The sequence below is a fragment of the Triturus cristatus genome, chromosome 4_1, assembly GCF_964204655.1.
Source record: "Triturus cristatus chromosome 4_1, aTriCri1.1, whole genome shotgun sequence".
NCBI lineage: Eukaryota > Metazoa > Chordata > Amphibia > Caudata > Salamandridae > Triturus > Triturus cristatus.
Window position 1 is genome coordinate 287,562,497 of NC_140585.1, and position 26,574 is coordinate 287,589,070.

At 45.9% G+C, this 26,574-nt stretch overlaps 1 protein-coding gene across 1 annotated transcript in view; it reads left to right on the forward strand.

Annotated features, from left to right (window-relative positions):
- The first annotated feature begins 978 nt into the window (after positions 1–978).
- Positions 979–26,574, forward strand: part of LOC146854294 (uncharacterized) — a 215,934-nt gene continuing 190,338 nt past the window's right edge. Inside the window, exon 1 of the mRNA XM_085652079.1 lies at positions 979–1,107. The gene's annotated coding sequence lies outside the window, so the exon portion shown is untranslated. The remainder of the gene's footprint in view (positions 1,108–26,574) is intronic.

The window sequence follows — 26,574 nt, forward strand, 5'->3', positions numbered from 1 at the left end:
TTTCATTTATGGGGCCAAAAGAAGCGACCACATCACACCCATTTTATCCACCCTCTGTTGGCTTCCCATAGAGGCAAGATCTATCTACAAGACTGCCTGTATCACCCACAAAGCCTTGCACTCGTCCTCCCCTCGCTACCTGGCGAATAAACTGAAACTCTCTGGAGGCTCCAGACCATCACGTAATGCAGAAAATGTATTGCTTGAACCTCCCACTTTCAAGAAGGAAAGATTGATGGCCCAATCCTTTGCAGGCAACGCGGTGAGAATCTGGAACTCACTTCCGCCTCAGCTCCGGACCACCACCTCTTCCCAGGCCTTCAAAACTGACCTCAAAGCTCTCCTCCTTCAAAGACACTTCCAAATTTAATTCACGCCCTCTATTTTCTGAAGGAAGTCCTTCCATTATAGGAAATTCTGTTCTCCATGCCTATAGAAGTGCCTTCCCAGTGTGTTTTTGTGTTTTGAGTGTCTGCCATTTAGTGCAATATTATACCTCTACTTGTACTTTGTACTCTTTTGTAACATGCACACGTCACCTTTCCTTTTGTAACGTATCGTTTGCTACCTCTTGTATTTTGTTTGCTTTTGAAACATGCACAAGGGCCACCACTGCCTCATGTAACGTAACTTTTGTTTTAGTGTTTTGAGTGTCTGCCATTTATTTCAATTTTTTTACCTCTGGGTACTTTGTATGCTCTTGTAACCTGCACACGTCACTTTTTCCTTTTGTAACGTATCGTTTGCTACCTCTTGTATTTTATTTGCTATTGATACTTGTACAATTGTCACTATTGCCTCATGTAACGTAATGTTTGATTTTGTAACATGCTCACTTGTAATTTTTCTCCTTATGTATCATTACTGCTCCTATTGTGAAGCCTCTGACACCTTCGGGTAAAGTCCCGCTATATAAAAATGCATTAAATAAATAAATAAATGAAATACGCCAAAGTTTCCTAAATCCTGTCCCACCCCTTGCACCGGTTGAGAAGCCCCGCCCACCCCTGGCTCCTTCTCCCTCATGGATCAGTCGTATATTTCGGAGTCTCTCCTCCCTAACAGTTTCCGGAAAGTTGGAGGCGCCTTCACTTTTACATCCTGCAGGTAAGACGCTGAAAATGGGTTAAAAACTGCTCTTTTTCTACATTCTGTTTTTCAAGGAGCGTCGTTGGACTTCGAGATATTCGATCTTTTTTTGGCGAATAGGGATTTTTTCTTTTCCAAATGAAAATGTTTTGAAGCTGGACAACGCAGGTGTTTCACGTGCCCTTCTGACAGATGTTCTCGCATTCCCCGTAATCAAATACTTTGGGGCAGATTTACAAGCCTCTTCCGCCACTTTTGCGTCACTTTTCACGTGTTAAAAGTGGCGCAAGGGGCTTCCAAATCTGCCCCTTTGTGTATCTAAAAAGCACTTGCACCTTTTCACATTACGGTGCGTAGTGCTACGACGCAGGAGACGTAAAGCGCGGTGGTATTGTAGATGTAGTTCACATGAGTGTTATTTTTTTTAACTTAAATTATTTAAGTAATTGTAGTTCCGCGTTCAATATTGGGGGCTGCGAAACAAAGTATTTTAATAAAGCTGCTGGCGCCAGCCGCGCAGACCGTTGTGGACTTTAGACTCGCTGATTTGCCTGATCCAAAGTAGCGTCAATCATTTTCAAGCTTCGAAGCACATATACATTAGTTATTCCCTTCATAGTCGAGACTTTAGTTTGACGCAAGCATACCTGCCAAGTTTCAAAGTCCATGTGTGAGCCCTGGCCTGGCGTTTTATTTGCACTCTGGAACGTGTAATTGGGGTTTTGGGTAGATTGGTCCGCAGGATCTGGTAATTAAAAACGGACATCGGAACGGGTCTCTTTCGGGCCCGATATTCACGTCCTTAACTCAACTTTATACCATGATCCAATTTCTGAGCAATTAATGTAAAACGTTAGTTAAAGGGATCCATGTTGGCGAGTTAGTTTCTGTTTGTAGTTCACTCTTGTCTTAAACTTGTGTTACCTGTATCCCGGGTGGTGTTTCTGTATTTTTTCCCTTTAGTCTATTCCTCTTTTGTAGCGCATACTTTTAACGGAGTCGCCTTTAGATGTTTATAATGGGCCACGTTTGAGAGCTACCGAATTGGGGGGCATATTATCAAGCACGGCGTTAAAATGAATGAGCTTGATAATATGCCGCAGAGAATTCCAATAGAAGCCCATGTTGACACCAGAACATGGGCTTCTATAGAAATTCTCACGGGCATATTACCAAGCCCATTATCGCCTTAGTGGCAGTTTTCTGCCGCTAAAGCGGTGATAATTTTAATGCCGTTTCTTGATAATATGCCCCTGTGTCTGAAAGCAGGGCAAGTTTCTCGCACTGGTTGTCAGTTGGTCAGAATTGTGTTCAGAATGTATGGTCATTCAGTCCCTGGCCTCTCTGTAGAGCGCACTTACCAACGGACCGGTTTTCAGCCACAATTGTGATTCTGAAATGTGTATGAAGGTGGTTCACAGTTGTCGGAATATTGACAGGGTGAAAGTTAAAATAAATAAATGAATCGGTGCTTGCAGGCGAGTATGTGCTTGGAGGGTGGTAAAGTGATACAAGGAAGTGCATTCAAGCGCGAGAGTGAAAAAAGGGTCCTGAAGAGAAAATATGAGGTGCAAGATGTGCAGATGGAAGAGATGTGAAGAGAAAAGGGCATACATGTCTGTCATAGTGCGAACATAACTGGAGTACTTGAGACTCTCTGTAGACCACTACCCTTTAAACAGCACTTAGTAATGTTATTTAGTCACATCATTTCAGAATCGAATTGTTTTTTTCAATATTCATTATTTACAACAAAATCATTGTTTAGTCATTTTATCTAAATAAGCTAACAACCATTGACAAAGCCAGTAGACCTGGATGGTTTTAGGTGTATGTCTGTAGTTTGCTATATATCTAGATAAATAATAGAAAGGCACACTACCAGAGGTGGCACCCTATGAAAATCACAGAAATGTAGTCTGTGTTTAAGCCACATCCTTAAGTATATAGGCCATGGCCTTTTTATAGCCCCCCCCCCCTTTTTTTTTTTTACTTTTTCATCCCACTTGAAGCCCTGATTTTTAATCCATGCTTATTACCACGCAGGTAAGGTCCATGATAGCATTTTCTGTTGCTGTACCACACTGACTTTTACCACACAGGTAAGGGTGTGTGCGTGTTTCGCTTTTTAGGTCTCGCCTAGATATTGCGTAGCAATCGCTATGCGAGACTCTAGTAAGGGGCTCCCAAAAGTGCTCCCAAATGTGGATTGCATGGCGAGCACGGGCACAATCACGTGCATTGTGCCGCCATGCAATCCACTTTTGGGAAGTGCTTCAGCCCACTGGTGCATGCACCTACTTCAAAGGGTCCGCTCCCCCGCCTGGAATGCGCTCCCCCGCCCCTTGCCGCTTCAAAGCCCGCGTTCCCGCTCACGGGAAGACACACGCTACTTTTGTCTTCCTTGTTAATTGCAGCACTCCATGCGCGCTCTTACTTTAAAAATGGCGACTCGTCGTATTCAACTTGTTTAACGGATATTATCTACCCACAATGCTAACACTTTCACGACGCACAACAACCACACATGTTCAAGGGAGTCATCTGAATGAGGGCGGTACTGCCTATTGTATAAAGCGATCTAGGATTGAAGCATCGGGTCAGCTCAGCCAATCTTAATGAACTGCACAGAATTGTGAAATGCTGATTGGCTTTGAAGTGAACACGTTCCTCTTTCCAAACAGTCCACAGACAGCCGATAAGTGCAGCTCAGTTTGGAGCCGGGTGGACTGGGCTAGAGGTGTGCCTGGTCTGTCAGTCAAGGTGATAGCCTTCCCCCAACCAGTCAGACCAGATTTGGTGGCTGTTGCTTCCTAGCGTCTGAACTTGAAAGGAGAACTAAGGATAAAGTACGGGAACGGGGCGGCTGAGTGCAACCAGAACTATCTCCACCAGAGCCCCTTACAGCGTCACAGTCTGTTGACAACTGGAAGCCGAGCATTCGCTTAGGCTGCTACCCAAGTTCCTGGAGTTCAAGCCAGGACAGTGTCTGCCTTGCAGGGTCCGGCAAGATGTGGTGTGGCAGTTCAGTAAGGCGCGTGGAATTGCTAGCGTTTATTGACACTAGATATTCTATTTTTTTTTTTTTATATGAAACTAGTTCAAGTAGCACCCTGCTGCCACACTGACTTCCTGCCTAGCATGCCACACATTTACAAACCAAGGGGTTTGCAAGAGATTAGCAGACTTACGTGCTGTGTAGAATGTAATTTTGAAACGTTTCTTCTGGTTTGTACAAATAGTACCAACCAGAAGTAGTCAGATTACATTACCGTCCGATTTAGTGTGTCCTTGGTCATGTATCATCCTTTGTGTCGCAGGATTATAGAGGGCTCCGCTGCTGGATCCAAAAAATATATTACTTGTATTTACTTACAATAAGTACTTTTGCAGGGGAATCATCGGTCAGGAAGCCATTTAATAAAGGCTGTTTGTTACAGCAAATACATCTGCAAAGGCGCAGCTAATCTTGCATTCCATAAATGCTTTGCAGTGCTTACTATTATCAATGATTTGGAGCTGCGTATCTATGTCAGTACATCTTGCAAACCAGGATGTCAATACATCACTGCGTGAAAAGGACTCTATTGCAGGCGTAACAATGCTTTTATTGAATAGGTCACTGTGACTTCCAACATTTCTTGATCCTGGTCTTCTGTTCCAGAGGTCAAACTAACAGTCTTGGTAAGGCTCACTAAGAGCATCACTAGTTGCCTTCTGGTTAAAGTATGTCTCTTAAGCCGAAGATTCCCCCTCCTGTTAAAGCACTGTCTTTTACATCAGGTGAAAAAAGTATTTACCTCTTCCACATTTCACTGAGCGAGTGAACCAGTCCTTCTCCAAGACACTCCACACCATGTCACATAATTCCAGTCAACATAATTTCGCTCAATACCACACACTTCCACACCACACAATTCAACTCTACATGTTTCCATTCCACACCACATAATTGGACAGCAAAACACATAATTCAACTCAACAATTACACAACACACCACATCCATCCAATCCACACCACAAAATTCCACATCATGCGACAAAATTCAACAGCCCACCACATAATCAAACTACACAACATACCACTCCACAACACAAAATTCCATTCTGTATAATTATCAGACAACCCCCTCCACACATTTCCAGTCCACTCAATAGCACATATTTACTATCCACATATTTTCACTGCACACCATGCCACATAATTCCACACCACACATCCACTCAAAACCACCGCACAATTCCACCACACACAGCTAACGATTCCAATGTAACCCACATAATTCTACTCCACACCACATACATCCACTCCATACCAAAACACCTGGGTAAAAAACATTGTCATTTACGTCAGTAGCTCTAACTCTCACAAATGCGAGACCTATTTTTTTTTAAAGCTGGAAAGCATACTTGACAGGAAGCACTCGTCGTTTATTTTAACCACTACTGGTGTGAATTTAAGAGGCGCACCGATTCTTTTGCACTGGAAGTCCTGGCGGCGAGTGTGCACCTTCCCTATGACTGTTAGGAACTAGTAAAGAAGAGGGTTGCAAATTGTTGGTTTTTAACGTGACTGTTTAGTTACTGGGCCTGAACATTCTTGAAAAAACACGACGTTTTCCTAACTTGAAAAAGACAGCTTCCTGCTTTGCTTTGGTTGTGTGAGAAGTGACCCAGCAGATTGTTCTAAGGCGCCCGTGTAAACAAGACGCGCTCCTGAGCTTTGTGGGAAGAGTGAGGCTGTTTTGTGTTTTTTACGTGTACTTTAGCAGTCTGCGTTCATTTTAATTTTCGATTTAGTTCCACCTGACTTTGGTTGTCTAATATTTTAGTACAGCAGGAACATGTGTTCAATAGACTACACTATTTGCCAAACATGAAGCTGCTGACATAATGCAAGCTTGCTCACTGTTACTGGAAGCAGATTTGTGTGTGTCATGGAGGGGGGGTGGGGGGGTGGGTAGCAGCTACTGCCCCTTACTTGCTATTTATCTTGCCTTGTTACCCATAATCTCAGGGAGCAGAGAGGCATAGGAAGGAAAAGAAAGGAGACAGAAGCAAATGAGCCATGTTTACTGTGTGTGGATTGGACACTAGGCCTTCGCTTGGCATCCCAGCAGCATGAAGCTTTGGATGGGGAAAATGGCGGGACAAGGACCATTCTGTGATGTCATCCATAGGGATAAAGAGGGATGATACTCGCTCTTCTTTGCGTGAATTGACTTCCATGAATTATTGGTTTATTTTGATTCTGTAAGATTGAGGGTAAATTGGTGTCTACATTATAGGTAGTGTACATTAGTTGTCTTCACTTTCTCTCAAACTGGATATTAACTTTTGTGACAGTTGTTGTTTGATATGAGGTCTTTTTGTGGTATTTAATATGGTAATAATCTGTGTATATGATTACTGCAATGGGTTGTCCAGTCTGATATTTTGTTCATAACTCATGGTCCTGAGCAGGCATGTTTGGTGAGAGAAGTGGTCAGGAAGATCTGCTCGGATAGACTTTGTTACTAGCATCTCATATCTGCCTGCCATTGTGAGATGTAAAGCAGCACGCATGGCTGAACTAAAGGGAGGATTGCTGTGATGAACCCACTCAAGGGAACACATTATGAGTGATTAAGCAAGTGGAACTTAAAATATGGATTCTAACTTTGCTTTTAGGGGCTTCGCAGAGAGTGGCACAACTGGCGTAAGTCACAAAGGTGCTTTTCCCTGCAGCTTTCTTAAAGAATGCACTGCCGATACACTATTACATAGTTTATTTTTGATGCGTTGACTATTGCTACAAACACAATATACATCTCAAGCTCATCTCATGGCACTATGAGGCACTCCCTAAAACCTTACACCTAAAACAAAACATGCAAACATTTACAATTACTAGTGTAACATTTAAGTAGCAGTTGGGTGTCACTCAAAGTCATCTATTAATTCTTTCATCCATCATTCAGTCTTTCACCATTCATTCTGTCCTTCCATCTGTGTGCCCATCCATATCCAAACCTTTTCAACCATTTTCACACCTATGTATCCTCTATCCTTCCATCCATTATTTCACCCACCCATCCATCCCTTAATCCACCCTTTCACTCATCCATCCACCCATTCACTTTTCCATCCATCCTTTCTTCTAGCTCTCCACCCTGCAATGTAATGGGTCTCGCATTTGCGAGGGTTTAAGCTATTGGCATTGTAAATGACAATGCATTTTATTTATGTTTTAAAAACCAACACATACATAAAAGGCATTGTCATTTACAATGCCAACAGCTCAAACTCTCGCAAATGCGAGACCTATTGCATTGCAAATGCTTGGTTTTAGGTCTCGCTGAGTCAGCGCGCATGCGCTGCTCTGCGAGACATTTAGTAGATGAGTTTTCAAACTGCTACTGGCTGGCCTAGCGCTTGCGTTCACAAGCGTGTATGCACGCGCGCAGCCGGCCGCCATCTGTCTTTCACGGGTCATTAGCACCATGATGACTTTCACTTTCGCAAAAGTAAAAAAAATAGAAAAAAACATCTATTTCTTTACTTTTGCTATAATCGTGGCACCCGCGCTTTACTTTTAATGTTCAAAGTAAAGCGCCGGTGCCGCGATGCTTGTTGTAGCTTTTTTTAAATATCTGTGGCAACTTGTTTGTAGTTCTGAATAGGGCGAACTCGACTAAAAGGTTTCCTAGCGCTTTACATGAGCACCACTTATATAACTCATGATCACATTCATGTTTTATGAGCTCGGGCAGATAAAGTGATTTGCCCACTCTCAAAGTAAGTTGTGTAATCTGCGCCCGAGTTCCAAACGTGGAATCTCTGGCAGGATCGCCACTTCCTCTCCCGTCTCATATCTTTGCTTTGTGTGGCAGCTTCACAGGGAGCATTCACATTTTTGCTAAATATTGCCGAGTGGGTGTACTTTTAATTCCCTTTCAGTTTCTCCCGTTTTTCCCAAAAACCATTGGTGCTGGTTGTTCGTTCAAACTCGAAGTTAAAAACAATCTTTTTGTTCACAATTAGGCCACCAGATGGAGCTCGGCATTTGTATTGTTCACTACAGCACTAATGTAAAAGGCTTTTACTACATATGATCGATTTTTGATTTCCAGTGCACAAAATCGTAACCAAAATAATAAGTTGTGGGTAGAGCTTCCGGATTCTACATGGTGTCCATAGGGCCTGGAAGTAAGGGTGCTGCACCCCCAAGTACCCATACCAGATAGAGTTCCAAGGTGAATAAGCAATAACTGTCTGTAATTAATTTTTTATTTGTCAAATTTTCTGTGCTTCAAAGACAGAGGTCCAATTGGCAGACATTTTTTTTTTTTTCGGTCTTTTGGAAAATTGCTGCTTATTCTTCTAACATGAAAACGTGTTTTTTCTTACTCTGATTGCAAAGTGAGAGGAGATTGTCAAATTAACTATTTGACAGCCTGGTGTGACTGAAAAGTCTGCAGGGTGTTTATTTTTCACACACACGTCACATTTTAAATTAACTGTAGAAATATTTCCAAATATATTAGCGATGAAAGCACAAATGAAGCGTTTTTTTGTATTTCTGAAGTGTGATGGAAACCAATATTTCAGAACGATCAAAAAACTTTACTTGGTGATGTGAACATGACAAATATTTGCCGATACCTGATTTCTGCACATTATAATTCCTGCTCTACATAAATTTACTTTTTTTCCAGTCGCTTGCCGAATGGGCGTGGCTCAATTGCTGCACTTTGCCCTTTTGTAAGGGATAGATTTTTCACAATTCCCAATACATTTTGTGGGGTAATAATAATGGCAGCAGCCCCACTCTGAAAATGGTTCCAGCACCCCTGATGGTATCTGTTTGGAGAACACTTTGCACCTTGGAATGGAGGTTGATGGCTCCTGTACTATATCTTTTTTTAACTGTTTGTTCAGTCGTGAAGGGTCAATTTTTGGTGGTTTTCCTGAAGGTAAAGCAAAAGAATTAGCTTGCTGTAGTGGAGAAAGTGTTATGACGCGTTTTTGTTTTTGCAGCGTCTTTTTCCTGTCCATTATTGACTTATTTTCTTTTCCAGGCTTTAACCCCTTCCATGCTCATGACGGAACGATTCCGTCATGAGCATCGGTTGAGCTGTGCTCATGACGGAACCGTTCCGTCATGGCCCCGCCCGCGCTCTAACCCTTCAGCACCGCGGGGGAATCCGCGCAGCGCTGAAGGGGTTAATAAAATGTGTGCTGATTGTACACAAACATTGTCAAAAACAGTAGGTCGCACCTTGTTGACCTATTTATTGGCTTTGCTAAAGCCGCGACTGCTGACAACTGCGTCTTTCTTTAGGTGCTCTGCGTGATGTTTCGGGTGCATACTTCACCATATACCCACATGCCTACACTACAGAATGACGGAGATGCCATTTTCTTTTCTGTTTTTTAATGATACAGAATGGAAGAAGTCACTTAGATCTTTAATTTAAACAAAAAAATTAATGTAGTTGCTCAAAGTATTTACTTTTGAAGTTGGACCCGTCAACAAAAGGAAATCTAAAGCCATTTATTTCTAAGACAATGAGGGTTATGGGAGTAACTGAAGAGCAAGTGCGTGGCATATGAAACGGAAGCAGTGGAGTGGGTAGATATTTGCGGGGAAGTAAGCAGAGCATGAGAGAGCAAGAGAACAGGTGCTGTCTATTGCGACATGTATTGCTAGCTTACAATGGGTGTAGAGCCCGCTCATTGCTTGCCATTTGTTCGCTTTAATATAACTATTTGCCTACTTTTTTATTCATACAGATCTGTGGGCTTTCCTCCCGCTTCTTGTGTTTTACAAATCCCCCACCCACCCGACATGGCTTCATTTCTGTGTCCTTACACTACTCGCTTTTTCAGGTGCTACTTTATTCCTATTGTGTATGCACTCTTTAAGATTGCATGTGTTTTCCAGCTGTCGCACTAGTATGCTTCTCTTCCTCCTCTCCACACTGCTCTCGCTCACCTGTGTGCTCCTCCCTGCCCCCTTTTGTGATAAGGCTGCCCTTGTGTGCTCCCTTTTTTCTGCGTTGATTTCTCGCCTGTGTTTCTACCCTCTTCCAGCTCTAAATGCTCTCCTCTGTTAGCCTTTCTACCGCACACTCTATCTTGCTCTCCCTCTTGCCTGTTTGCTCCCCCCACATACACCCTCCATATTGCTTCTGGACCCCTATGTTGCTTCAGCTCACTCCGGCAGCCTGAATTGCTTGTGCCCATTCTTCCCATGTTTCTTTCCAAAACAAACCAGCATTGGCATAGCCAATAGGTCTCGCCTTTGGTACCTTTATAAGTATTTAATTATGCAGCACAATATCCTTACTGCAACAACATTAACTGTTGCATGGCTAAACACTTATAAGGTCCCAAAGGCGAGACCTATTGGCTATGCCAATGCTTGTTCTTTAATACCGTAAATAACAAAATTAAGGGGAATATGTTAGGTGTGGGTAAGGCTACAGGGTAGTAGGATTGTAGAGGGGATAGGAGTCGTGAGGGTAAGGCTACAGGGTAGTAGGATTTTAGAGGGGATAGGAGTTGTGTGGTTATGGCTACAGGGTAGTAGGATTTTAGAGGGGATTAGATGAAGAATTAGTATATCCAATCTATGGTTTACATGTTACCCAGTGGCAGTCGCCACTGTAGTTCTAGTTCGGACCATTTTTTCTAATAACTTTGGCTCGGTTTGGTGAATTTTCACAAAACTTTACAAAAAAAATGTCTACCTCTGCTCCTTTCTGGAAAGTTTCAGGGTGATTTGCCAAGTAGGGGCTGAGGAAAAGTGGGGGTCCCAAAACGTTTCCCCCATTCATTCTTCTATAGGCACAGCTTCCGCTTGAACGATTCACACCAAATTTAGCAGAAAGCTGGATCTTGGTCCAGAACGAGTGCCTTTTGTGTAAATCCGTTCAGTAGCTTTTGAGTAATTAAGGCTCAAAAACTTTGTATATATTACACCACAGAGGCTTTGTGAACCCGATCGATCTCATGGTGAGATAGGATTGGCTGCTACCACTTCAAAGAGGATGTGGCAGCAGCCATCTTAGGACTCGGGACTCCAGAGTCCCACAAAAAAGGTTAAAAAAGACATAAGGGGGCAAGGTAGGGAATACCTATACCTCCTAGGCCAGATGGGGGCAGGGTTCCCAGAGAGTCCCCGCCTGGGGCCAAAAACGTGGTGTGTATTTGTTTAACTTATCTGTATTTTATTTTGCTTTGAAATTGCAGAGGATCTGTGAATCTGGGGCAAAATTAAAAAAAAAAAAGGGGGTGGGAGCACTACTATTGAGGAAAATAACTGGGCGTGCCAGGGCCCGGGGTTAAACTTTCTTTAGGGTAATATGTGGCTCCCTCCCAGGGCCTCTGGGAGGCCCCAGAGACCCCATCCCCTTGGGCCTTCATATATAGTAATGTGAGAGGAGCGCATGACCTCTATCCCTTTTTTATTTCAAGAATGGAGGGGGGCACGTACCCCCCCCCAGCCTATAAAGGCACTGGGAACCTAGCCCCCCCCTCCCCCTGACCCGGTTCAATCACTGTGTCCAGAGGAGCACACCCCAGGGACACAGTGGTTTCCCTACCTGCAATAGCATAGGCAGGGAAACATGTCTTCTCTCACCTGGGGGAAGCATTTTTAAAGCTTCTGCCAAGTAGAAGCAGACATTCCATCCCTGCCCTCGTTCCTGCTTTAACAGTGCTCCCACTGGGTGGGAGCAGACTTTCGTTTCCCTGCCTATGCTCTTGTGGACAGGGAAACTCTCATTGCTCCTGCCCAGTGGCCACTAACAACAAGCATTTGCAATGCAATAGGTCTCGCATTCGCGAGATTTTGAGTTATTGGTTTTTGTAAATGACAATGCGTTTTATTTATATGTTGAGAAAACCTACAATAATCAAAGCCATTGTCATTTACAATACCAATAGGTCAAAGTTTTGAAAATGCGATACCTAATGCATTGCAAATGCTTGTGCCTGCTTGCACTGTGGCCACTGGCATCTGTGTAACACTATTGGTGCCCACTGTTTAATGGGAAGACACCAGTGCACGACGGAATCCAAACTGTGCTTATAGCAGTGGATGTATAGTTTGACGTTGCACAAGTGGTAGACCAACTACACTTATCGCATATGGCAAGGAAGGGCCACGTACAGTGCACTAGCACACATCATTCTTAGCACAAAGAGTGACGAGTCGGACCACATTTAGTAAACATCACCAGAATGGCAGCTGACCTGACACTTAACATCTGTGTAAGGTCTTCAGTTGTAGAAGATCAGGCTGGTAGGTGTAACATGATTCTGTATTGTAACCATTACCGGAAGTTTAGATTTATATGAGAAGGAAGTTTAGATTTATATGAGAAGGAACTTGTATGTTTTTCAGCATTTTTAAAGGTGTGGAGTTAGCACTAGTTTTTGACGTGTGCCTTTCACGCAAGACTTTCGCAGAGAATGGTATTGCCACATTCCTTATTGAGGTAATGCCGCTTTCTCTGAATATAAACTACAACATGTTTTTTAATGCATCCATTAAATTCTGGATGCGAGCCCAAGAGAACTATGTGCACAGAGTGCCTGTTAAGTAATTCTCTTTCAATCCAAGAAGCACTTGAATTGTGCAAACTGTACCCATCTAACTTCTATACACACCTAGAACAGACATATTTGTAGTACAGTTCATCTATGAGGGAGACTCTAGCTGCTTTAGAAAGTTAACGAACGTTACCAGAGCTTGTTTCATCAACCTTGAGTGAATGAAGATTGATTGGAACCACAGGGCCTCGAACCAGTGACCTTAGGGTAGTTCATTTGGCCGCCAGCTTGGTCCATGCTCCCCCAAAACATCCACAAAAGCCCAACTAGTATGAGTAGGACAACGGTCTCCATAAATTATATCTTAGCAGAACTTGCTCTCCCCAATCAAATTCCACTTCTCGGGGCCGAGGGCCCTTTGATGCTACAGATAGCATCTGCGAAGTGCCTTAGCGGAACATTTGTCTTAAAAATTGTATGAAAAATAATTATTAGTGCATACTTAAGTGTGGCGCAAACATGCATTTTTGATTCTTTTTTCCCTTCTGCACAGGCACATGCAAGCACCATCTTTACCAGATTAAACAGTGGGCGGGCCAATAGTTATGTAGTCCGGAATTGAGTTTACCATTCCAGAATGGCCCCTCACTTGCCAACTGATGGAGAATTGTTGGGTGGTCTCACTACTACTTGGTGGGCTTGTAATTCACCCGCTAAAACAAATTAACACAAAATAGTGTTGTATTCCCTGCCTCAGCAGAGACAAAAAATTGATTAAGCACGGTGTGAACCTTCCAGTGAGCAGCACCTGTGCAAGTTCTGTTTGACTTGGGGATTGTCGCTCTGATTTTAACAGATTTGTCATTATTTCACAAACACTTAACGAGCACTCATTAAAACACAAATTTGCTTGTAAGCAGAAATCTTGAGTGACCCGGTTGGTGTGTCTGTGAATAAAACCACTGCAGAGCACGCAACTGTGTAGGGTAGAGGGGAGCTGGAGGCGAGAGCTGTAAGGAGCTTCCGAGGCGCTTAACATTGACTAAAGATCATCGCAGCGTGTTCTTAGCACAAGGCCCCAGTGCACAAGAGGGCAGTGCCAGGGTACAGTTACCTGTGGGGTACAGCATCATGATGCACACGGCCCTGGTGCTGGAGGTGCGGTAGGACTAGGCACCACTTAACTGTGGAATGCTGCTTGGCCCACAGAGCCTCCGCAGTACCGCGGAGACAGCAGACTGTGGGGCGCTGGTACTGAAGCACACAAAGCGCAGGGCAGCAGTCCGGGAATGTCTTACTGTTAAAGCCTGCAGAGGCTGTGGGGGAGAAGGGGTAGTGGAGCTCTCAGTATTGTTGAGCTGGGTTCGCATAATACAAGCGCTTTTCTTAATAGATGCTCCGCTTAAGTGCTCGAACTAAGTAGTCCTGAAATCCCGTGTTATTTTAAAAGCGTGCCTGAAACCTAAATAACGCATGGCGCCCGGGACCAGAGTGGGCTGTGGGCGGCATGCGCTATTGTTGTGGATGTGCCATGTTAAACAAAAAAAAAAAAACAAGCACTGACTGAGCAGCGGGACGGCCCGAGGGGAGTTACAGGAAATAAATAGTGTCCCTATGCCCGCCCTCTCCCTGTAGCACTGCTCAAACAGCCGGTGCACGAAATGGAAAAAGTGTGCCTGCTGTTTAACAAATATATTAAAAGAACAAAGTTTGTTGAGGCGCACATATCACAATTAAAGTGCGCTGCCACTGCTTAAAAAAACAAGACTGAGCAGGACAAGGAGCTTCACTGTCGGTGCAGATCTCCCATTAATGCTAAAACCACCCCTTGATCATGTCTGCCAGGTATTAGGAGGGAGTGTGCCGCTGCCACATTATCCATAACCAATGTTTCAGGAAACCCTTGGCACGGACCCTCTCCTACGTGCAAACAAGCGGCAGTGTAAAAAAAAAAAAAACCACTCCCTCGAGTGGTGCGCGAGCCATCTGGTTTCCATTATCGCGCCTGTCTCTGGACACGATAATTGAAACCACATGGCCGGCAGGGCGTGTAACAGACCCCAATGGGCCATGGGCGGAGCAATGAGCCCGCCTTTGGCCTATTGCGTGCTCTGTTTGGGAAAAAACACGCAATCAAAGCCCAATAGCGGAAGCCAAAAGGAAAAGCACGAGCGTGTGCGATTCCAGACTCCGGTTTGAAACCCCGGACAAAAGGACTCTCGCTGCGCACTGCATTGCTAGGCGCGAGACCTAAAAACAGCTCTTCCTGCTAGGACGAAGCAATGCCTGCTCCATCCAGCAGCACCAAAGATGAAATCAATGTACTGTTTGCTTGGTGTCCTTGGGGGAGGTATGGACTTGGAAAGGTGGACAGTGTGCCCCCTACCCTTTATTAAAAGAGGGGGAAACAAAGGTTCCTGGGGAGTATGGTCCCTGGGGCCCATAGTGGCTTGGGGAGAGTGGCTGAGCATTCCTCCCCCCTCCTTTAAAATAAGATTTGGCCCCTGGGGACAGGGCCCCTTGTGTCTTTGGTAAAGGGGCCAGGTGCCCCCTCCCTCTTGCAAATATTCTTTTTGCCCCCGGAAATTGTGTTCTTGTGACCACTTTTGGCTCAGGGAGGGGGTCCCAGGAGCACAAAGTGGTTTGGGGAGGTAGTCTGTGCTAATACGTTGGACGCAGTGTCTTGCCACAGGCCAGGCTCTGCAGCCAATTCTAACCTGCACATGGCCAAAGGCCTTGCGCAGCGTGGGATTGGCTGCCTGCGTGGAGTTGAACACAGGGCCTGGCCTTTGGCTGTGCGCGTCTGGGAAGGGGAAGGTTGGCTTGATGTATGGTAATAAAACATTGCGTTAAAAAAACAATTAGAAATACGCGAGAAAAAACGAAGGTTAATGTAGCATTATAGTTGGATTAAAGTTTCAGTGACAATGTAACATTTTAAATGTACAAAACCACTGATTCATCAGTTATAGTTATCTGAAGGAACCCCAAGTTAACTATAGCTCACACCCTCACTTTGCACTGCTATTTACCCTTATGACATCACTGATATCACTGCAATGTTTTGCAATGAAATTGAGAAGAAAACTGGACAGGAGTTTATTTGAGATAACATTAACTGGTGAATTTGGGTGGTTTTCGATGTTTAAAACGTTATGTTGTGTGTGAAATTATCACCCTACTATAATGTTACTTTAACCTTTATTTTTTTTTCAGTGAAAATAAATATATATTATTTGCCCCAAACCATAGCTCATTACCTCCTCGTCCAGTCTTCCTCGCCACAGTATTCACATATGAGCCTCCGGCTCCACACAGAACTCCAAGTAAAATAAAAGAGCAGCGCTCTAATCTCCCCTCCCTCCTCCAACATGGCCCCCAGTGGCTTCAGCCAATCCCATAAAGGGATACAAACCAGCCAGTCAGATCTGTTATTTTTTTCTGCACTTCTCCGAGTGCTGTGTTGCCTGATGATCAGGTGAGTGGGGCTGGGTTCCTGCTTGAGCGGACCCGTTATGCCCTAGGGTATCTAGTTTGGGGGTAGTAGTGTGTTTTTTCGCTGTTGTCGGTAGTTTGTTTCTTTTGATAATGTTTTTTACCTCCTGCTACTACCTTCGCGCCTCTGGTCCTGCTTCAGCGGACTTTCAGTGGCGTTCGTTTCGATTGTGACAGTGAGTCATACTGTGACTCTGGATTCAGCCTCCTGACTGTTGTCGGTGGTTTGTTTCATTTACCGGCCGCGCGTCCTGCTAAGCGGACGTAGCTCGGCCGGATGCGTTTGCTCTGGGGGCCGGAGGCTCCCGGTAGCATTCTTACCTCCTGACGGGGCCGCGTGTGCTTGCTGTGGGGGCGGGTGACTCCCGTACGCATTTCTTCGGATGCAGGTTCGGTGCACGTTCCTTCATGTGGTGGGGCGGTGTTCGATCTGTCTCCGACCTCACAAGACGGTCTCTGTAGTGCTTCCACTGTCTATGGGCATGAGCGCGGCTGTTTCGTCCGACATTTATGTTGATTTGTCTGCTGCATGTACTGGCTTGTTAGGTTGCCTAGCAACCCCGGGGCCTTTTATGCCAGGCGTGTTGTCTTCTTCCCTGCCTGTGTTTCAATTCATGCGTTCACTGGTGTATGACTATGATAGAGAGTGGTTCTGTGGCTGATTCTGCTCCTGAGGCTTCTGGTTCTGGTATACAGATCCCCTCTATGGACGTGTTGCAGCAGATGATCAATTCTGCTGTGGCTGCTGCTATGCAAGGTCAGATGCCTGTTCCTCCTGCGAAGCGGGCTAAGGTTGATGGCGCTGCGGCTGCTGATTCTGACATCGAGGAGGAGGTTGATGTCAGGGGTCGTTTTGTGCAGGGTACCGACCTGAAGGAGGTGCTGGGTCACATTAGAGAGAACTTGGTGTTTCCTGCTTCTGTTGTTCCTCTGGAAGACTATCTATTTGCGCAATACCAGCGTCCTGAACCTGATTCTTTGCCTCTACACTCTTCAGTCTTGAGGGTCTTGGAGAATGAATGGAAGGATGTGGACAAGGGTTCCTTCCCACGCTTTTTGAATAAGGGGTACCCGCTACAGGATTTTGATGTGAAATTCCCTTCCTCGGTGAAGGTTGATTCCTTGTTGGCCAGCATGGCGTCTCATGGGACTGTAGTTTCTGAGGATTCTTCTCCTGCTGACCCGGTTGACCGTAAAGTGGATGGTGCGGTGAAGCACACTTTTGCGGCTGCGAATTTCTCTATCAGGGCGGCTGCCTATGCTTCTTACACTATACAATCCTTGCTTAAGGATTTTCAGTCTGTCTGAATTGTTGGACCAGGGGGAGGATGTTTCTTCTACCCTGGCTATGATGGAGCAACAAGTTCGGTTGCTTTCGGATGTCTCCTTTGACTCTTTGGGAGCGGCGGCTTCCGCGGCTGGGTCTTCGGTGGCTGCAAGACGCCAGTTGTGGCTTCGTTCATGGAAGGCTGATGCTGCGCAGAAAAATCTCCTGATGATTCCTTTTTCTGGGGTTAAACTTTTTGGGTCGCCTCTGGATGACATGGTTAAGAAAACGGCGGAGGACCGTAAACTCCTGGCTCCTGAGAGGGCGAGTCACTTCCGTTCCTTTGGTTCTCAGAGGGCTTTTGGCCCTTCTCGGAGGGGTCGAGGTGGTCAGCCCTTTCGTGGGAGGGGTCGTGGCCGGGGTGCTTCTTCCTTTGGAAAAACCCGGTTCTTCTTCCTCCTCCACTCCTGCACCTAAGTCATGACTGGATCGCTCCTGGTATGGGTCCGGTTGGGGGTCGCCTCAGTTTCTTCCTGGAATCTTGGAGAATGACTATATCGGACAAATGGGTGCTGCAGGTGGTTTCAGAGGGATTGCGTATTGGATTTATCCAGACTCCCCCAGACTGTTTCAGGGCCACTCCTTGTCCCAGAGATACTGTAAGGAGATTGGCGCTTTTGGAAGGCATCGAATCCCTGGTGGTCAAGGGTGCGGTGATTCCTGTTCCCATCGATCAATTGGGGTTGGGTGTGTATTCCATCCTATTCCTGGTGTCAAAGCGTACTGGGGATCTTCGGCCAGTGATGGTCCTGAAGTGGGTGAATACTTACATCCCTCACCAGAAGTTCAAGATGGTTTCCCTTCAGTTGATCCTTCCTCTGATATCTCAGGGCGACTTCCTTGCATCGATAGACTTGAGGGATGCTTATCTCCATATCCCTGTTCATCCAGACTCTCAGAAATATCTCCGGTTTTGCGTGATGGGTCGGCATTACCAATTCCAGGTAATGCCCTTTGGACTCTGCTCTGCTCCCAGGGTCTTTACTAAGGTTCTGGCTCCTCTTATTGGACATTTGCATGGGGAGGGCATTAGTGTTTTTCCTTATCTGGACGACATTTTAATTTCTGCTTCTTCTCTTCCTAAGGCGGAGTTGCATGTCCAGAGAGTGTGCCATGTCCTGGAGCATCATGGGTTCCTAGTGAATGTACCGAAGTCCTCCCTGGTTCCTGCACAGGAATTGACTTTCATTGGGGCTCTGTTCAGGACTCGGTTGGGTATGGTGTTCCTGCCACCTCCCAGGATTCTGTCCCTGGTGTCTGCCGTTCGTGCCCTATTGGTGGGGCATTCTCATCCTGTGAGCCTATGGTTGAGGGTTGAGGGTCTGATGTCGGCGTCATTGTTGACGGTGCCGTGGGCTCGACTCCACATGTACCCGGTGGTGTCCCACGTTTTGTCGCATTGGGACCCCTGTTCCCTAGATATGACTGTTTTGGTTCCTATGTCGGAAGACGTTCGGATGGTCCTTGGTTGGTGGTTGGACGAGGGTCATCTGTCCAGGGGCCGCCCCTTTCTGATTGTTCCCACCCGCGTGGTCACTACAGATGCCAGCCTGCTGGGGTGGGGTGCTACTCTGGGGGATTCGACGACTCAGGGGGTTTGGCCTCAGTCGGTGTTGTCATGTTCCTCTAACTACAAGGAGCTGAAGGCCGTACTTCTGGGTTTGTTGGATTTCTCGGATCTTGTTCAGGGTCACCATGTACAGGTCCGAACGGACAATCAGGTTGTGATGTCGTATGTGAACCATCAAGGAGGGTGCAAGGTTCGATCCCTCAGTTGCCTCAGCCGTCGGATTTGTTGTTGGGCAGAGATACATCTGGAGTCCCTATCTGCCATTTATCTACCTGGCGCGGAGAACACTGTGGCGGATTGTCTGAGACGGGTGTTTCCTTCCATGGGATCTTTGTCCCTGACACATGTGATGTTCAGGAGGTTACGGCGGATGTTTGGTTATCCGATTGTCGACCTCTTTGCTTTCCAGGACAATTTCAAGATCCGTTGCTTTTGCACGATTATGCCTTGCCGGGATGCATGGAGGGTGGATGCCCTGTCGTTCCCTTGGCCGACGGGTCTTTTGTATGCCTTTCCCCCTGTTCCCCTGATTCCGGCGGTCTTGCAGAAGATCAAGAGGGAGGGGTCGTTTGTGCTGCTAATTGCTCCGGGTTGGATGCGTCGACCTTGGTATCCCCTGATATTGGAATTGGCTGTGTCTCCGGGGTGGGCCTTGCCATTCATTCCTTATCCTCTGATGGGTCCTCTTCTTCCTCTGCCTGTGTTCCGTTCCTTGGGTCTGCGGGCCTGGCTCTTGAGAGGGATTCGTTGATGCGCACTGGATGTTCATTGGCTGTGGCTGGGGTCATTCAGCAATCCAGGAAACCTTCTACTCTTAAATCCTATGCGAAGCACTGGGATAATTTTGTTTCTTGGTGTCTGTGTCGCGATCTGTCGGTGGCTTCTTCGGACCCGGCTCGCATTTTGGATTTTTTGAATGATGGATTTGTGCTGGGCTTGGCCATTTCGACTCTTCGGGCTCAGTGGGCTGCGATTCAGGCGTTCCATGTCCTCCCTTTAATTTCTGTTTCGCCATTGGTTGCTAGACTTTTTAAGTCTCTCTCTTTCCAACGCCCCCGTCCTATCATGTGTCCTCCACCTTGGGACCTGCCTTTGGTATTGCGCTCCTTGCAGTTGGCTCCCTTCGAGCCTTTGGAGTGGGTGGGGTTGAAGTTTTTAATGCTCAAGGTGGTGTTTCTTGTGGCGATTGCTTCTGCCAGACGTATGGGTGAGTTGGGTGCCTTCCTTCATTCTGCTCCATTTTTGTTGGTTTTGTCAGACCGTGTGGCCCTCATCCTACGTTCATTCCGAAAGTGGATTCTTATTTTCACAGGTCTTCTGAGGTGGTGCTTCCATGTCTTTGTCCTGATCCTTCCTCGGATGAGGAATCCCTGTTGCACCTCTTGGATGTTCGTCGTGCTTTAGCTTACAATGTTTTGAATAAATATGTGGGCACTGTATGCTGTATATGCTCAATATATGGACAGGATATGTTGTTTAATACGAACCACAATTTACCAGCACAATTAATGATATCATTGGGAATCCTTGATCTGTGTGAGAACAAATGCGTCAAGTGAAATGCATTGGATGGTATACATATTTTTTTAGTTTGTTTGTTTTGTTTAGTGCTCTATTTGGATGTAATTTTGCAATGTCAAGTTGATGAATTATTTGTATCTGTCATGCAGCAACCTTGCCACTCCTGAGGCGGAAGCCGGGAGGTGTATCATTTTACTTTGTGTCTCTAGCGCTTTTTTAACATTTTGACTGTATTTGCATTTCTCATATTGCATATCGTGTATTTACATAGCGGTGTGCATTTAGTTACTTCCTTGCGCTCCTATGCGCTGTGTGCTCCTTTCCCCCTTCCCTGCCTCCGGACCACCCTCGGCCGAGCATTGACGCCGAGGGCTGGCTTCCCGGTTTCTTGGCGGCCATATTGGGTGTGGGTCAGGCAGGTGACGCGCTCTAGCAGCGCTTTAAAAAGGTACGGCCATGACTCCGCGCAGCGGACGCGCCGGATTAGCGCCGGAGTCGTGCCAGAGTCCTGCCCGTCTGCGCCCGTCCGCGACAGGACGGGACCAGGGACCCTGACCCGGACACCTTCGCCATTCGTATCTGTAAATATTCCTCATGTCAGGTACACGGCGCAAATGCTACTACAACTCAGACCCATTCCTCCCCCGAACTGTTCCAGAAATTCCTGGACTTGCCCCGAGGCCCCTTTTTCCTGCGTTAATTGCAAATTTCAAACTTCTTTTACAACACCCGGTTCTGAGAAGTCAAACAATAGGGAACATAGTCCATCCATCGGGACTGAGGGAACTAAATGCCTCCTCTTAAACGTTCGCTCCCTACCTAAGCATCAATTAGAGGTATGGGATTTAATACATTCTGCCCAACCAGACCTCTGCTTCCTAACGGAAACTTGACTGAAACCCCACACTGTTCCTGCTATTGCTGTGGGGATTCCCTCTGGCTATAAGCTTGTGCATTTCGATCGGCCAGTAAAAACAGGTGGTGGCCTAGCCATAGTGCATAAAGAACATTTGAAAATTACCACACTAGAGCAGAGGCATAGCCCCCTCTTTGAAATATTGATCTTTAAAATGCAATATGCCTCAAATAGATTCTGGAAAGGTGCCCTAGTATATCGTCCCCCGGGGCCCTCTACTGGCTTATCCCTGGCTTTATTAGAAATGCTGGCCCCACATTTCAAAGCAAAAGAAGATTTCCTTCTTCTTGGTGACTTTAATGTCCATGCTGACAATCCCACACTCCCTGAAACAATCTCCTTGGTCTCTGAACTATCCTCCCTTGGCTTGACTCTGCAAAATCATGAGCCCATCCATATAGGTGGCCACCTCCTTGATTTAGTGTTCACCAACTTTCCCAATACACAATGCCTCTCCCCTGATCAAATAACTTGGTCCGACCATTTTGTGGTGGAATTTTTAATACCTAAGGCGGATAAACCCTCCAATAAAAACCCTCTTCCACCCATTTGGCGCCGAAAATGGCATAAAGTCACCGTAGAGGAACTACAAAAGGAATGGAGGCAGCCCATTCCCACAAAGACAGACAGTACAGAAATCATGTTAACTAAATTTAATAATTCTCTTAGAGAAGCTATTGCTAAAATAGCACCTCTAAAATTGCATAAGCAATACCCTGTCACTAAACGGGAATCATGGTACACTGAGGAGCTCAGAACAGAAAAACAAAAATGTAGGAGGTTGGAAAAAAAATGGAGGAAAACACGCACTGAAGAAAATAAGAAAGCACATCAGGAGGCTCAGACTAAATATCACAAAAACATTAAACTTGCCCGGAAGAACAGTATCTCCCAACAACTGGAAGAAGCGGGAAACCGTTCCAAGGAGTTATTTAAAATTCTTCAGGACTTTGTAAAACCCACTGCATGTAAAAGCCCTGATGAATTCTCTCAACAACTATGTGATGAAATCTTCCTGTTCTTCGAAAGCAAAATTAATCTGATATATGATAAAATCTTATCAGCTGTCACTCAAAATAACATTAGCCCCTCTTCCCCCTCTACCCTTTCCACACGTAATCAAGCCACATTTATGACATTCCCAGCAGTGAGTGACTCGGATCTCACCTCCCTTATGAGCCATATTAAATCTGGCTCCCCAGATGACTTCCTATCCGCTACAATCACTGCGTCTCTGAAGCCTCTGCTCGGGCCCCACATTCAATCATTGATTAACCACTCCCTTAGGACAGGATTTGTACCCACGGAATGGAAAAAAGCAGTAGTGAATCCTATTCGAAAGAATGCTGCGATTCCATGGACTGATCTTTCAAATCTTCGACCCATCTCCCTCTTACCCTTTCTCGGCAAGATGACTGAGAGACACGTAAACATTCATTTGTCTAAATACATCGAGGAAACGGAGGGCCTAGACTTTTCTCAATCTGGATTCAGGCCCAATCACAGCACTGAATCTACCCTCCTCTCAGTGACTAACAACATCAAAATGTCACTGGATGGAGGTAATTCAATGATTCTAGTGCTGTTAGATCTTTCCGCGGCCTTCGACACTGTGTCTCATGAGATACTCCTTGATCGTCTAAGGGAAAGAGGTATAGAGGGTGTGGCTCTTTCCTGGCTGGAAAGCTTTCTTTCAGAACGCCAACAAGAGGTGAGATTGGGCTCCCACCATTCTATCTCAAGGGAGCTCACCAAGGGAGTACCACAAGGCTCATGTCTAAGCCCCACACTGTTTAATGTGTATGTAGCCCCCCTGGCGGATATCGTAAGATCTTATGGATTCACTCCTGTTTCGTATGCTGACGACACTCGGCTTCTGTTCCCCTTTAAAAACCTGACGCCTGCAATCCAAAAATCTTTTGCGGACGGAATGAGGGCAATATCCCACTGGATGGCCGCCAATCGCCTCCAGTGTAATGTTGGGAAGACAGAGGTAATGCTGTTTGGGGATGCCACACTCTTGTGGTCTCCGGACTGGTGGCCTCTTGATCTAGGACCTACTCCAACTCCTAAACAGACTGTTAAAAATCTTGGTGTGCGTCTAGACAAATCCCTTCTGTTTAAAGAGCACACAAATCAAGTAGCAGGCTTATGCTTTCAGACCATTGGGCTGCTCCGGCGAGTCTTCCCATTTCTATCAGACTCCTATAGGAAGACTCTTGTCCAAGCCTTGATTATCAGTAGACTTGACTATTGTAACGGCTTGCTGGTCGCGGCTAATGAAGAACAGCTTCAAAGACTACAGGTAGTCCAAAACACGGCTGCGAGACTAGTTCTCAACGCCCAGCCTAGATCTCCGTCAATCCCCCTTCTGGCAAAACTTCACTGGCTACCAATTAAACAGCGGGTAAAATTTTAAATCTGCTGTATTATTCACAGTGGTTTATTCTGCCATGGACCAAAATACCTAAAAGAACTTTTCAAACCTTACACGCCTAGTCGTACCCTGCGTTCCAGCAGTCAGCAACAACTTATAGTTCCTAGGATAAAAAAAGCCAGGCAGGGAGGACGTGCCTTGTCCTACAAAGGACCAATCATTTGGAACTCATTGCCCCCTGCTCTTAAAAACGTTACTAACCTTCCAATCTTTAAAAAATCTTTGAAAACGTTCCTATTTGCCGGCTGTTAGGCTCTTGTTAGGTACTCTCCCTGCATAAGATAAGATCTGTGCTCTTTGGTAACCATAAGCGCGGAGATACCCCTTCGGGGGTCGAGTTCCTGCGCTATATAAGAGTATAAATAAAAAAATAAATATATTTATCGCGCACTTCTTCCTTTTGCAAAGTGGACAACTTGTTTGTCAATTATGGTTTGTCGCGTCAGGGACTGAAACCCTCCCTCTCGACGATCAGTCGCTGGATTAAGGAGGCCATTTTGTTGGCGTATGCTTCGGTTTCTGAGGTTCCCTCCCTTCCTGTTCAGGGGCGTTCCACCCGCTCTGTTGCTGTGTCTTGGGCCTCCTTCAAAGGGGTGTCCATGGAGGATGTTTGCCGGGCTGCTACTTGGTCTTCCCCTCATACATTCATGTCCCATTACCGCCTCCAGGTTGGGGGTGGGTGCTCTGTTTCATTTGCATCTTCTGTTCTGACTGCGGGGATGCCTTGAGAGGTTGTCTTTGATAGCTGTACCTCTGTATATTAAATTATGTTTTTCACTGCACTTTTGGTGTGGTCTTTTCCTTACATGAAGCTGATTGCTTTGGTATCGGCTCATATGTGAATACTGTGGCGAGGAAGACTGGACGAGGAGGTAATGCCCCGGTTACTTACCGGTAATCTTCATTACTCCGAGTCCTAGTCTTCCTCGCCACAGTATAGTTTCCCTTCCCTCCCGGCCCTGGTGGTGGCTTCATGTCTGCGGCTTTGATTATCAGATCTGACTGGCTGGTTTGTATCCCTTTATGGGATTGGCTGAAGCCACTGGGGGCCATGTTGGAGGAGGGAGGGGAGACTAGAGCGCTGCTCTTTTATTTTACTTGGAGTTCTGTGTGGAGCCGGAGGCTCATATGTGAATACTGTGGCGAGGAAGACTAGGACTCGGAGTAATGAAGATTACCGGTAAGTAACCGGGGCATTGTCTACCATTGAATAATGGATTGCTTTATAGGTTAAGACTTGGAGTAAATGGTTATCGGCTTGGTTCCTGCACCTCATTACCCATCCGTCGTCCTCTGCACTGCTGAAACAAGTCGCAGGCAGCGTCTTCTTGAAGTAGAAGCATTTATTTAAAGTAATTACTCCACTCGACACAAGGAGCATCCTCCCGGTCGGATGATCGTATAGCAACTGCCTGATTCCACTCGAACCTCATTCCAGCGGGGGCTCCTTGCATGAGCGCATAAGAATAACATTCAAAAGAATACATCATAAAATGAGCATCGCGCGCTGTCCGTGTGAATAACCATCAACATTACATTATTGCTACCATTACAACTGCCTGTTATCCAACCCCCAACAGTGAAGTTTGTCGCAGTAGACACTCATTTCCCCGACGTGACTCGCACAACCTCCATGTCACGTTCCCCTGCTGCCCTTGCAGGACTCCTCCTGGCTCCAGAGAGAAGCTCGCCTTCTCAGCAGACATACCTCACACTGCGCCCAAGGCTGCAGATTCAACCTTCGCGCAGAGCTCTTAGAAGAAGCAGCAACAGCACAAGACGACAAACTGCACCTTGTAACAGCCCAGCTGGAAACCATAAACTCACTGCAAAGCCACATCAAAGTGCAGCCTTTTCTCACTACCCACACGTCCCTGTAAAGTAGACACTGAAGCGGTTTAAGTTGGAGGCTTTATTGTAGCTTATATCTCCAACACAGCTGATGTCAGGAAGGGAGCACAGGGAGACATCTTGTCACAGGAGTCATCAACTGGCGTCTGTCAACATTCCAGAACGCTCAGCTGATGACGGGTAGAGAGTGGGTAGGGAAAGGGGACAAAAGGCAGCACACTGTGACGTGTGCACATAGCGTTTAATTAACATTTGTAAATACAACACATCTTCCTCCTTGAACATAACTTTCAATAAAACATTACTCACAAAGTCATCTAGTTTGCTAGGGGGAGCAACCCTCCGTCCACATCTGTTTTTTTACAATCTTTTTCTTCACTGATAGGAATACCATCTTTTGGTTCTGTTGAGGCTGAACTCTGGGTGGTCTGTGGAACATCCCCATCGTCATCCTCTTCCCAGAAATCACCCCTGCCACAGTAAACAGATCCGTGCGCACCCCTTTCTTCTCCTTCTGATACCCTGTGTTTGGATGGGGCTAACCTTGAGAAATGCCACACCTTGCCATCGCTCAACAGGGCTAAGTTACAAAATACTTTTTCTACCCTAAGGGGTTGTGTGAATTTGCTTCTTCCTTTGGTTATGAACCCACTGGTTTTAACACTGACCATTGCTCCCACTGATAACTGTACTGGCTTGCATCCGTGTTTCTTGTCATAGCGTGTTTTACTTTCTAACTGTGCTTTCTGTAATCTGTGCCTGACCGCGTCTGGTGACCACTCAGCTCTTTCTGCTGCAGTCTGCCAACCAACATGGTCCATGGACAT